The 11,055-nt window shown below is 38.8% G+C and overlaps 1 pseudogene; it reads right to left on the reverse strand.

Moving 5' to 3' along the window:
* Positions 1-8,754: 8,754 nt before the first annotated feature.
* Positions 8,755-8,854, reverse strand: LOC112090309 (annotated as a pseudogene).
* Positions 8,855-11,055: the final 2,201 nt, after the last annotated feature.

An 11,055-nucleotide genomic window follows, 5' to 3' on the forward strand; every position in this document is an offset into this window, starting at 1 on the left:
TAAGAACCAAGGGAAACTTAACCCTAGAGCAAAAAAGGTTGTGTTCATAGGATATCCACGTCGGGTTAAAGGGTTCAAATTATGGATTATAGGTGATAAGAAATGTGTTATATCCAGGGATGTAATTTTCAATGAAACTATTTTCTAAAAAACTGACCATGATAATCAATTCTCTGAGTAATTAGATGAGTAACTTGATCTATTCACTTTTGAGTTAGATGAGTACCTTGATATCCAAATCTTCAACAGCTCAAGGTGGAGATATTGATCAAGGTGGAGAGAATATAGTGAATGGTGATCAATATATAGAAGAAAATGAAGCTGTCAATGGTGATGAAACTGAAGCTACTGAAGTTACTGTCAGTGGTGATCAAAATGACCAGCTTTATGAGGAGGATGCAGACTTGGATCCAGTGAATACTGTGGATATTGATAATCTCTCAAACTACATGTTTTTTATAGACATGGCACTATTAGGCCACTACGTTCAGAGAGGGGCCGCAAGTCAAATCCTAAATACTTGGGATAAGTTAGGACGTGAAGAGCAGGAATAGACTGGGTTATGGTAGTTGAGAGTTTTACGTACGAATAGGTCCTCGATGGTTGTGAGTTTTACGTCCATTTCATTTCCGTTAGTTATGTTATGTTTCTTACGTGTTTACGTGCTTTGTTTTACATGGGTTGTAGTCCAGTTATTAGCTAATAGTTTCCCTTTTATTCAGTTTATTTGTACGTGGCTTTGCTTATTTAAGCAGCCCAAGTTTATCAATGGAAGTAAGTAATCATTTCTATGCAAATTGTGGTACGCTTCTCACCCGAAGAGAAGACAAATTATCTTAGCATTTTATTTTCTAAATTTAAGACCTATTAATTGGTATCAGAGACAGGTTATCTATGGGAACCAATAAAAAGCGTATGAGCAGTTAGAAGCTAGAATTGGTGGAGTGCAGGATAGGTTACACAGGATAGAGCTCGGCATGACCAAGAGGCTTCATCATGTGGAAGAAACGCTCAACCGCCTCTCCGAAGTCTTGCTCGCAAACCAGGAGAACCCCAACCCCGGTAGCCATCATCGAGAAGGCAACCATCACCGAGAAGGCAACGATGGGGGACGACTGGTGGTATCTTCCAAAACAGCAAAGCTTGAATTTACTCGATTTTCAAGGGATGATCCGACGGAGTGGTTCAATCATGTGAACCAATTTTTTGAGTTCCAGAGTACTCCTGAACCCCAAAAAGTCTCTTTAGCCTCCTATCACTTGGAAGGAGAGGCCAACCAATGGTGGCAGTGGATCCGCAGGACGTTCGAAGAAGAAGGACGAGCTCTCTCATGGGAAAACCTCGAAGACAAACTTTCAGCTTGCTTTGGGCCTTCGGAGTGCGAAGATTTTGATGAAGCTCTTTCGAGGATAAGGCAGGTTGGATCTTTGCGAGATTACCAACGGGAATTCGAGCGCTTGGGCAATCAAGTACAGGGATGGACGCAAAGAGCTCTTGTAGGAACTTTTATGGGTGGCTTAAAGACGGACATCTCGGATGGTATACGGGTGTTTAAGCCCCAGATAGTAAAAGAAGCCATCAGTTTAGCAAGAATGAAGGATGATCAACTTGCTAGACAGAGGAGGTTTGTAAGGCCTGCACCACCAACGCGAGCTCCCCTAGTTCTTCCCCCTACTAATCGAGCAGCACCACCAGCCCCTGCCGTCCCTGTGTGACGACTTACTTGGGAAGAAATGCAGCGGAGACGAGCCCAAAACTTATGTTTCAATTGTAATGATCGTTTTACTGCAGGACACAAATGTCAGGGGCCACAGATACTCATGTTGGAGGGTTACGAGGATAGCGGTAACCTATTATGCGACAATGTTACTGAAGAACATCCAACTACAAAGAATCCCGAAGGGCCTCCTGAACCAGAAATTACGTTGCATGCACTAACAGGATGGACCACGCCTAAAACCACGTGGATCGCTGGCAAAATCGGTGCCCACGACGTCATTGTATTAATCGATAGCAGATCGACTAACAACTTTATCAGTGAGCGTATGGCCAATTTGCTACGTCTACCGGTGGTGCCTACGAAAACCTTCACGGTCCGGGTTGCTAATGGAGAAAATCTCAGATGCCAAGGGAGGTTTGAAGAGGTACAAATCAATTTACAGGGTACCCTTTTTTCCTTAACCCTTTATTCCTTACCTCTCTCACAGGGTTAGACGTAGTTTTGGGAATCCAATGGCTTGAGCTACTTGGCTCCGTGGTGTGTGATTGGGGGCAGTTAACTATGGAATTCATGTGGGAAAACCATACCAGGAGATTGGTAGGCATCAACGGGCAAAATATCCAAGCAGCATCAATCGAAGAGTTAACTAAAGAAATTCATCCTAGCCATGCTCTATTTGTTTTATGCTTACAGGTTGCCCATACGAAACCGCAAGAGATTCATTTAAGCATGCGGGAGATATTGCAGGAATTCTCAGATTTATTCACGAAACCCTCAAGCTTAGCACCAATACAGGAGATTGACCAAGGCATTACCCTTAAGGAAGGAACCGAACCGACTAATGTACGGCCTTACAGGTATGCGCATTATCAAAAGAACGAGATTGAGAAGCAGGTCCAAGATATATTGCAATCTGGGCTTGTACGACCCAGCACTAGCCCCTTCTCGTCACCCGTATTGCTAGTAAAAAAGAAAGACAAAAATTGGCGCTTTTACACAGATTATCGCGCGCTCAACGCCGCAACCATTAAAGACCGATTTCCAATCCCTACAGTGGAGGATATGTTGGATGAGCTTTACGGTGCTTCTTATGTTACCAAGCTTGACTTGAGAGCGGGGTACCATCAGGTACGAATTAAAACATGTGATATCCATAAAACTGATTTTCAAACACATGATGGACATTACGAATACTTGGTTATGCCATTTGGCTTATGTAATGCACCTTCAACATTCCAAGCTATCATGAACTCCATCTTTCGACATCATCTTCAAAAATTCATAATAGTTTTCTTTGATGATATTTTGGCCTATAGTCCGGATTGGGATCAACATTTAATACATCCCAAAATTTAATGCATGTAAGGCAGACTTTCAAAATATTGAGGCAGCACAGATTCTTTGTTAAAGCTAGCAAATATGCATTTGGGCAGTAAGAATTGGAGTACTTGGGGCACATCATCACTAGTCAAGGCGAAAAAGTGGATGAAAATAAAATTGCTGCTATGGTAGCCTGGCCTCGACCTACTAACATTTCAGAACTACGTGGGTTTTTAGGTTTGATAGGTTGTTACCAGAAGCTTGTCAAAGATTACGACATTAAAGCTTGGCCTCTTACCAATCTTCTAAAAAAGGGCCAATTCGGATGGCATGGAGAAGCTGAATCCGCCTTCCTTGCTCTCAAATAGGCCATGATGACCACGTCTATATTAGCCATGCCAAACTTCAATGATGATTTCACTATTGAAACTGACACATCTGGGGAAGGAATTGGAGCGATCCTATCTCAAAAAGGCAAACCAGTGGCATACATAAGTCGAGCCCTCAGAGTGACCAAGAAATCCTGGTCGACGTATGCTAAGGAGATGTTGGCTATCGTCGAAGCCATCCGTACTTGGTGGCCTTACCTTCTAGGCAAAAAATTCTATATTCAAACCAATCAATGTAGTCTCAAATATTTTCTAGAGCAACGAATAGCAACTCCAGAGCAACAAAAATGGGTTGCTAAGCTATTGGGCTATGATTACGAAATTAAATACAGGCTGGGCCGTGAGAACTCCGCAGCGGATGCTCTATCTCAAAAATAGGGCAGTCCTATTCTTCACCATATTTTCTTTCCACAGGTTAGCTTATGGGAGGAAATTAAAAAAGCCGCAGAGGAAGACCAGTACATTCAGTCAAAGGTCCATGTGGCCACCAAACAACCTGGAGGATCATATACATGGCACCAAGGGCTATTACTATACAAAGGACGGGTCATTGTTCCGAACAATGTCACCTTAAGAGCCAAACTGTTACACGAAATGCATAACACCAAGGTAGGGTGTCATTCGGGCGTCCTACGTACGTTCAAGAAATTGGGGTAGCAGTTTTATTGGCATGGAATGCATAGATCAATGCAAGACTACGTCAAGGGATGCGAGGTATGCCAGAAAATAAAAGCCGAGACCTTAGCTCCAGCTGGGCTTCTTCAAACGCTGCCAATCCCGTGCCAAGTATGGGACGACATCACTTTAGACTTTATTGAGAGCTTACCAGTTTCGCAGGGAAAGGACACCATCATGGTGGTTGTCGACAGACTTAGTAAGTCCGCTCATTTCCTTACTTTAAGTCATCCTTTTACTGTAAAAACTGTAGCAGAGAAATTTGTGGAAGGCATCATTAAGCTTCACGGCATGCCAAAATCAATTATCAGTGATCGAGACCCAATCTTCATCAGTAACTTCTGGAAAGAATTTTTCAAGCTGTCGAGCACTAAACTACAGCTCAGTTCCGCATACCACCCACAGACGGATGGCCAGACGGAAGTCATCAATTGCTGTGTCGAGCAATATCTTCGGTGTTTTGTTCATTAGTGGCCACAGAAATGGAGCGGCTATTTACCTTCGGCGGAATATTGGTATAATACGACACACCATATTTCGACGGGGATGACCCCCTTTTTAGGCGTTGTATGGAAGATTGCCGCCCCTCATTCTGACATACAAAGACGGACTTTCACTGGTTCATGAAGTTGATCAGCAACTTATAAGCCGAGATGCACTGCTACGGCAACTGAAGGCCAACTTAGAAAATTCGGTGAACAGAATGAAGCAGATGGCAGATAAGAAAAGAAGGGATATTTCGTTCAATATCGGTGAATGGGTACTTTTGAAACTGCACCCATACCGCCAGTAAACGGCCTTCAAACGGGTCCATCAGAAACTAGCTAGTTGTTTTTATAGACCCTACCAGATTCTAGAGAAGATCGGGCCTGTCGCATACCATAAGGGGCGCGCATTCACCCAGTGTTTCACGTATCGCTCCTCAAACGATACCAAGATAATAGGGACAACGCTGAAGAACCACAGGCCGAGTTACCACCATTCACCGATGAAGGGGTAATCTTATTGAAGCCGCAAACTATTTTAGACTACCGTTGGATCAAGCAAGGCACTCAGCTGGTCGAAGAAAGCTTAGTGCAATGGAAGCACCTTCCAGCCGAGGAGGCAACGTGGGAGCCAACAAAGAAGTTACGGGAGATGTTTCCAAATTTGGACCTTGAGGACAATGATCCACTTGATGGGGGAGGTATTGTTAGGCCACGATGTTTGGAGAGGGGCCGTAAGCCAAATCCCACATACTTGGGATAAGCTGGGACGTGAAGAGCAGGAAAAAAAAGCTTGGACGGGAAGAGGAGGAATGGACTAGGTCATGGCAGTTGAGAGTTTTACGTGTGAATAGGTCCTCGATGGTCACGAGTTTTACATCCATTTCATTTCCGTTAGTTATGTTATGTTTCTTACGTGTTTACGTGCATTGTTTTACGTGGGTTGTAGCCCAGTTATTAGCTAATAGTTTCCCTTTTATTCAGTTTATTTGTATGTGGCTTTGCTTATTTAAGCAGCCCAAGTTTATTAATGAAAGTAAGTAATCATTTCTATGCAAATTATGGTACGCTTCTCACCTAAAGAGAAGACAAATTATCTTAGCATTTTATTTTCTGAATTTGGGACCTATTAGGCACGAAGAGAAATTAGGCCACCATCACATTTTGCCCATCATGATATTGTTTCACAGGCCCTGAACATTGGTGACACCATGCAATAGTAAGTTCAAAGAAAATTGGCTGCAAGCAAATGAAGGAGAAAATGGAGTCCCTCATGAAGAATAAGACTTATATACTAGTTAAAAAGCCAGAGAACAAAAGAATAGTTGGCTGCAGATGGATTTTTAGGAGAAAACCTGAAATTCCAGGTGTTGAACCAGCAAGATTTAAAGCTCGGGTTGTAGCAAAAAGGTACTCTCAAGTTGAAGGTGTGGACTATCATGACGTGTTCTTTCCTGTTGTCAAGAACACCTCAATCAGGTTATTATTGTCCCTAGCTGCTATGAAAAATCTAGAGTTGCAACAACTTGATGTTAAGACTGCCTTCATACATGACAATCTTGAAGAAGAGATTTTCATGGAAGAACCGAAAGGTTTTAGTAAGAAAGGGACTGAATATTGTTGAACACTTTGAAGTGTACATTTAGTAAGACTTTATATCATTATTTTACAGTTAGAGTGTCATTGAGGGCCCGTTCATTTCGATGATTCGAGTTTAAAATTCGAGTTTTGCTACAGTAAAAAGCTCTTAGAAACAGTCACATCTAACTTTTTTACTACAGTAAAAAGCTTTCACACAAAATCACATCTCAACTCGAATTACAAACTCAAATCAGCGAAGTGAACGGGCCCTAAATTCCCTGATTAAAGCACTTTTACATTCTTAGGCCAAAAATAATAAAGTTGTTGTTGGTATGTAATAAATGTCATTTTTTATGTAGATTCGGTAATTTAGGCATAATTTAGGCTATTATGGGCCACATTAGGCAAATGATATATGAATTGGGATCAGCGAAAAAGATCTACAAATCTTCTTGCATAACTGAAGAGTGAATCAGCTGCTTTCATTTCTAAAAATGGGCCGCAACAAAACAAGAATTCCAGCAAAAGCCAAACCCGACTTTCATTCGTATTTCGGCCGTATCTCCTTCAATACATATCCAAATATGGTGATTTCAGTGGCTGCTAAAAGATGAAAAGTAGGTTTACAACTTTCTGAAGACCACTTTTCCAAATTCGAATGTTATCAATGAGATAATTAGTTGCCATTTACTGTATGCAACATTGACTTTCAATCCTAACCTGTCTTGGTAATCTGAGCATATCTCTCTCAATACACGTCCAAATGAAGTAATTTTGGTGGATATGGAAAGATAAGAGACACCCCTACAACCTTCCGGAAAACTAATTTTCTAGATTCAGATGTTGTCATTGAAAGTATTAGCCCTCAAATTGCATGTCCAACACCACCTAAAATGTTAAAGTTGGTGGCAAAAATGTCAAAATTGTGTGGCTATCCTTTGAATCTGAACACGGCTTTATTCTTGGCATTTAGCCCCTCCCACCTTCTATAAATAGGCCTGAGAACAAACTTGTTAAACCATCTTGGTTTAGAGATCAAGATCACTTGTTTTCTCTCTTTCTTGTGTTTCTTTTGTGTTCTTCATCATTTTTGTAAAATAGTTTCAAATTAATGTTTTTGATGATTTCCTACTTATATTTTGTGTTCTACATGTTCAATATGCCTTTTAAATTTTATTTTGCTGAGGTGATATGGTGAAACTCTTATTAAATACTAAGGTTAATTTGACACTCTTATCCTGGGATTAACAGATACTCTTATCTTGAGATTAACGTGTAATTTCATTTGTTACCGTTAGTATATGTGTTATATTCACATGTTTTGATAACATACTTGTAAAGTAGGAGTATTGATTCGTTATAGACAATGATTGGCACAAAAAATGCGTGGGTTCATTTAGACGTTTGCTTGGTCTATGTTAACCTTGATTTGTTGTAGACATAAATTGGCATAATGAATACTTGAACCTATTTATAAGTTTTGGGGTCATAAAATAAATATAATATCATATGCTATATTAATGGGCTTTAAATTGATAAATCCTCCGATTGAAACCTCCGTTATGTATGGATTCTAATTGAGTTATAAAAATGAGTTGAGATTAATCTTAATATAATACTGAGAACGAATCCTCTAAACTTGACATCTTTTATTTCTGGTATCTCCTTCAATCAACTTTGTTTTCTATATTTTTGCACTCATTAAGAGTATATAGATAATTCTAACGAAAATTTTAAATTTCAATGAATAGTATCGTATTTGTGAATAGTCATGTATGAATAGTGTCGTACAATATTGTAGCAAGTGTTTTTTATTTTTCCTCAAATCAATAGTAAATATCTTTTTGTTTTTGATTAAATATTTATGATCTTGTAATTTCTAATTAACTGTGGATCGATCTCAGACTCCCGAGCTTTTATTACTTGAAGACAACATGTACTTGAGTTCGCAACCTAAAAGTTGCATCAAATTTTTAGCGCCGTTGTCGGGGAGGTAAGATTTAGAATACAAGTTTATAAATATTTTCCTTTCTCTTTTCTTTGTATATTTTATTGGCTTGTTCTACTCTACCGCCTATTTCTTTGTAATATAATTTTTATCTTTATGGTTGGTTGGCATCGTGATTTTAACTCTCGTCGTTCAGTTAGAGACAACTTTAAAACTCTTTTTGGTAATCTGTTTGATACGCCTCGCGTTCATGATGAAAATGAGAATCAACAAGTGCGTACTATGCGTGACTACTTGCAACCTCCTCGAAACTCATCTCCCTCTTGCTTCATTTTACCTCTTACTGCAAACAACTATCGGTTCAAACCAGGTATGACAACTTTACTTCCTAATTTCCATGGCTTAGAATATGAAAGTCCTTACTTGCATCTTAGAGATTGTGATGAAGTATGTGCCACCTTTAATGACCAACCATGTACAAATGAAATTGTTAAGCTAAAATTTTTCCCTTTTCTTTAAAAGATAAAACGAAAACTCGGCTTAATTCTTTAAAACCAAGCTCAATTGGCACTTGGCAATAAATGCAGGCTGAATTTCTAAATAAATTTTTTCCAACACATAAAACCAATGCTTTGGAAAGACAAATTCAAAATTTTTCTCAAAATTCAAATGAAGCATTCTTTCAGTATTGAGAGCGTTTCAAGGATTTGTTAAATTCTTGCCCACATCATGGTTTTTAAAAAAGGCGTACTATAAGTTTCTTTTATGAAGGTTTAACTCCTGAAACTAAACAATTTATTGAAACAATGTGTAACGGTGAGTTCCTTGATAAAGAATCTGAAGAGGCCTTTGAATATTTAGACCATTTGGCTGAAAATTCTCAATCTTGGCATACTAGTAATTCTTCTGAAGGCTCCATTAGATCTAATCTTGCTAATAATAAAGGAAAATATCACCTTTATCAAGAGGATGATCTAAGTGCTAGGATTGCTAGTTTGGCAAGAAAGATTGAAGCTATGGAACTTAGAAAAGTACAAGAAGTCAAACCTGTGAAAAGTGAAGAAATTTGTGGTATTTGTGAAATTATGGAACACCCCACTCATGAATGTCCAAATATTCTAGTTTTCAAAGTAGTGTTGCATGATCAGGCAAATGCCATCCCAACTTTAGTTGGCGGGACGATAATCGTGCTCACATACCACAATCTCAAAAGCCTCCAAACACTTTGTCCTATCCATCTCCACAAGTAAAAACTCTTGAGAAGACACGGCAAGCATTCATGCAGGCACAAACAAATGTCAACAATCAACTTCACACACTACAACAAAAAGGATTATTAGCGATGACATTTATCGTTGCTAAAATTAGAGTATTAGCGACGACATGTCGTCGTTTAAAAAAAACAAAATTTTTGAATGACTTGTCATCGCATTCAATATTTGTGATGACATGTCGTTGCATAAAATTTATATAATTACGACGACATATCGTCGCTAAAATGGAACAGCATATTAGCGATGACATGTCGTCGCTAATACCCATTGGCGCCAAAAACCATTCTGACGCCAACAATTTTGGCGCCAATTTTTACATTATTTGTGAGGATACGCCGTCGCAAATATTGATGGTTACAGCTGGCGATAACGTGGCCAACAAGAGGCTGAAAGTTTGGCGGTTTCCCGCGAATAGGTTCTAGATATTTCTTTCTTTTTTTTTGCGACGACTATGCAAAATGTCGTCGCAAAAAATGGTTCCAAAAAATTCTTTTCAGAACGACTTTTTTATGACGACACGTGTCGTTAGAAAAAAGAGTTCCAGAAAATTCTATCAATGACGATTATTTTTTGTGACGACACGTGTCGTCACAAATAACATGAGATTTAATTTTTTCCCAAAAAAGGGCGAAAACTTTGGCGGTTTCCTCAAAATTATTTGCGACAACATTGTTAAATTGTCGTCGCAAAAAAGGAACCAGGGTATATTCCTCAAGAATATTCTCAGAAATATTAATGAGGTGAAGAAGAATGCCGTCCTTTTAACATGAATTGCGACGACTATTTAATCTTTGTTGCAACGACATAATGTGAAGCCCTCGCGTTTTCCATTCCTCTCTCTATCCAAAACCTCAAAAAAGGGTCCAAAAACACTGAAAATAGCTTAAAAATATCGTCGTCTCTTCAAATATTTCATTTGTGAAGAGAAAAAGTCAAAAAACGCGGAGTTTTCATCTCCCTCTCGCCTCCCACTTTTCCAGCCAAACTGCCATTTTCCGGCCGCACTCACCGTTTTCCAGCCGCCGGTGTCCTCTTTTCTTGCTGCCTTACCGTTCTCCAACCCCCGGTATTTGTGGGTTTGGATTTTGTGAGTTAATATTTTGACTTTTTGATAATTGATTTTGGTATTTTTGTTATGGTTTATAATTTTGTTTTAGATTTTAGATATAGTTTGTGGTTTTGAATTTAGAATTATAAATTTTAAATTAGAATTGAAATTGAAATATGTGACAATTAGATTAAAATTTGTATAAAATTTATTTAATGATGATTATGTGATAATTAAAAAATTAGATAAAAATTTTAATTAAGATTATATTAATAATAAAATAATTAAAGGAACTAATGTTAAATACTTATTATAAAATAATTTGTGTTAATTTTCATAAAATTTGATAAAACTTTATAAATTCTTCGTAGTGGAGATGCCAATGGACAAGAGTTGGATACATTTAAGGAACCGGTTGTCTGACGAGTACTAGGATGGTTTATGTGCTTTTATTGAGGTTGGAAAGAATTATGCAAATTCACTCGGGGGTATTAGTTGTCCGTGTATTAAGTGTAGAAATCATGAGATGCATCCACCCGAAACAGTGAAAGCGCACATACATTGATGGCGTTTTGATATAAGTTACACCACATGGATTCACCATGGTGAAGTACG

The sequence above is a fragment of the Morus notabilis genome, unplaced genomic scaffold (assembly GCF_000414095.1).
Source record: "Morus notabilis unplaced genomic scaffold, ASM41409v2 Scaffold1202, whole genome shotgun sequence".
In the NCBI taxonomy this organism is placed as follows: domain Eukaryota; kingdom Viridiplantae; phylum Streptophyta; class Magnoliopsida; order Rosales; family Moraceae; genus Morus; species Morus notabilis.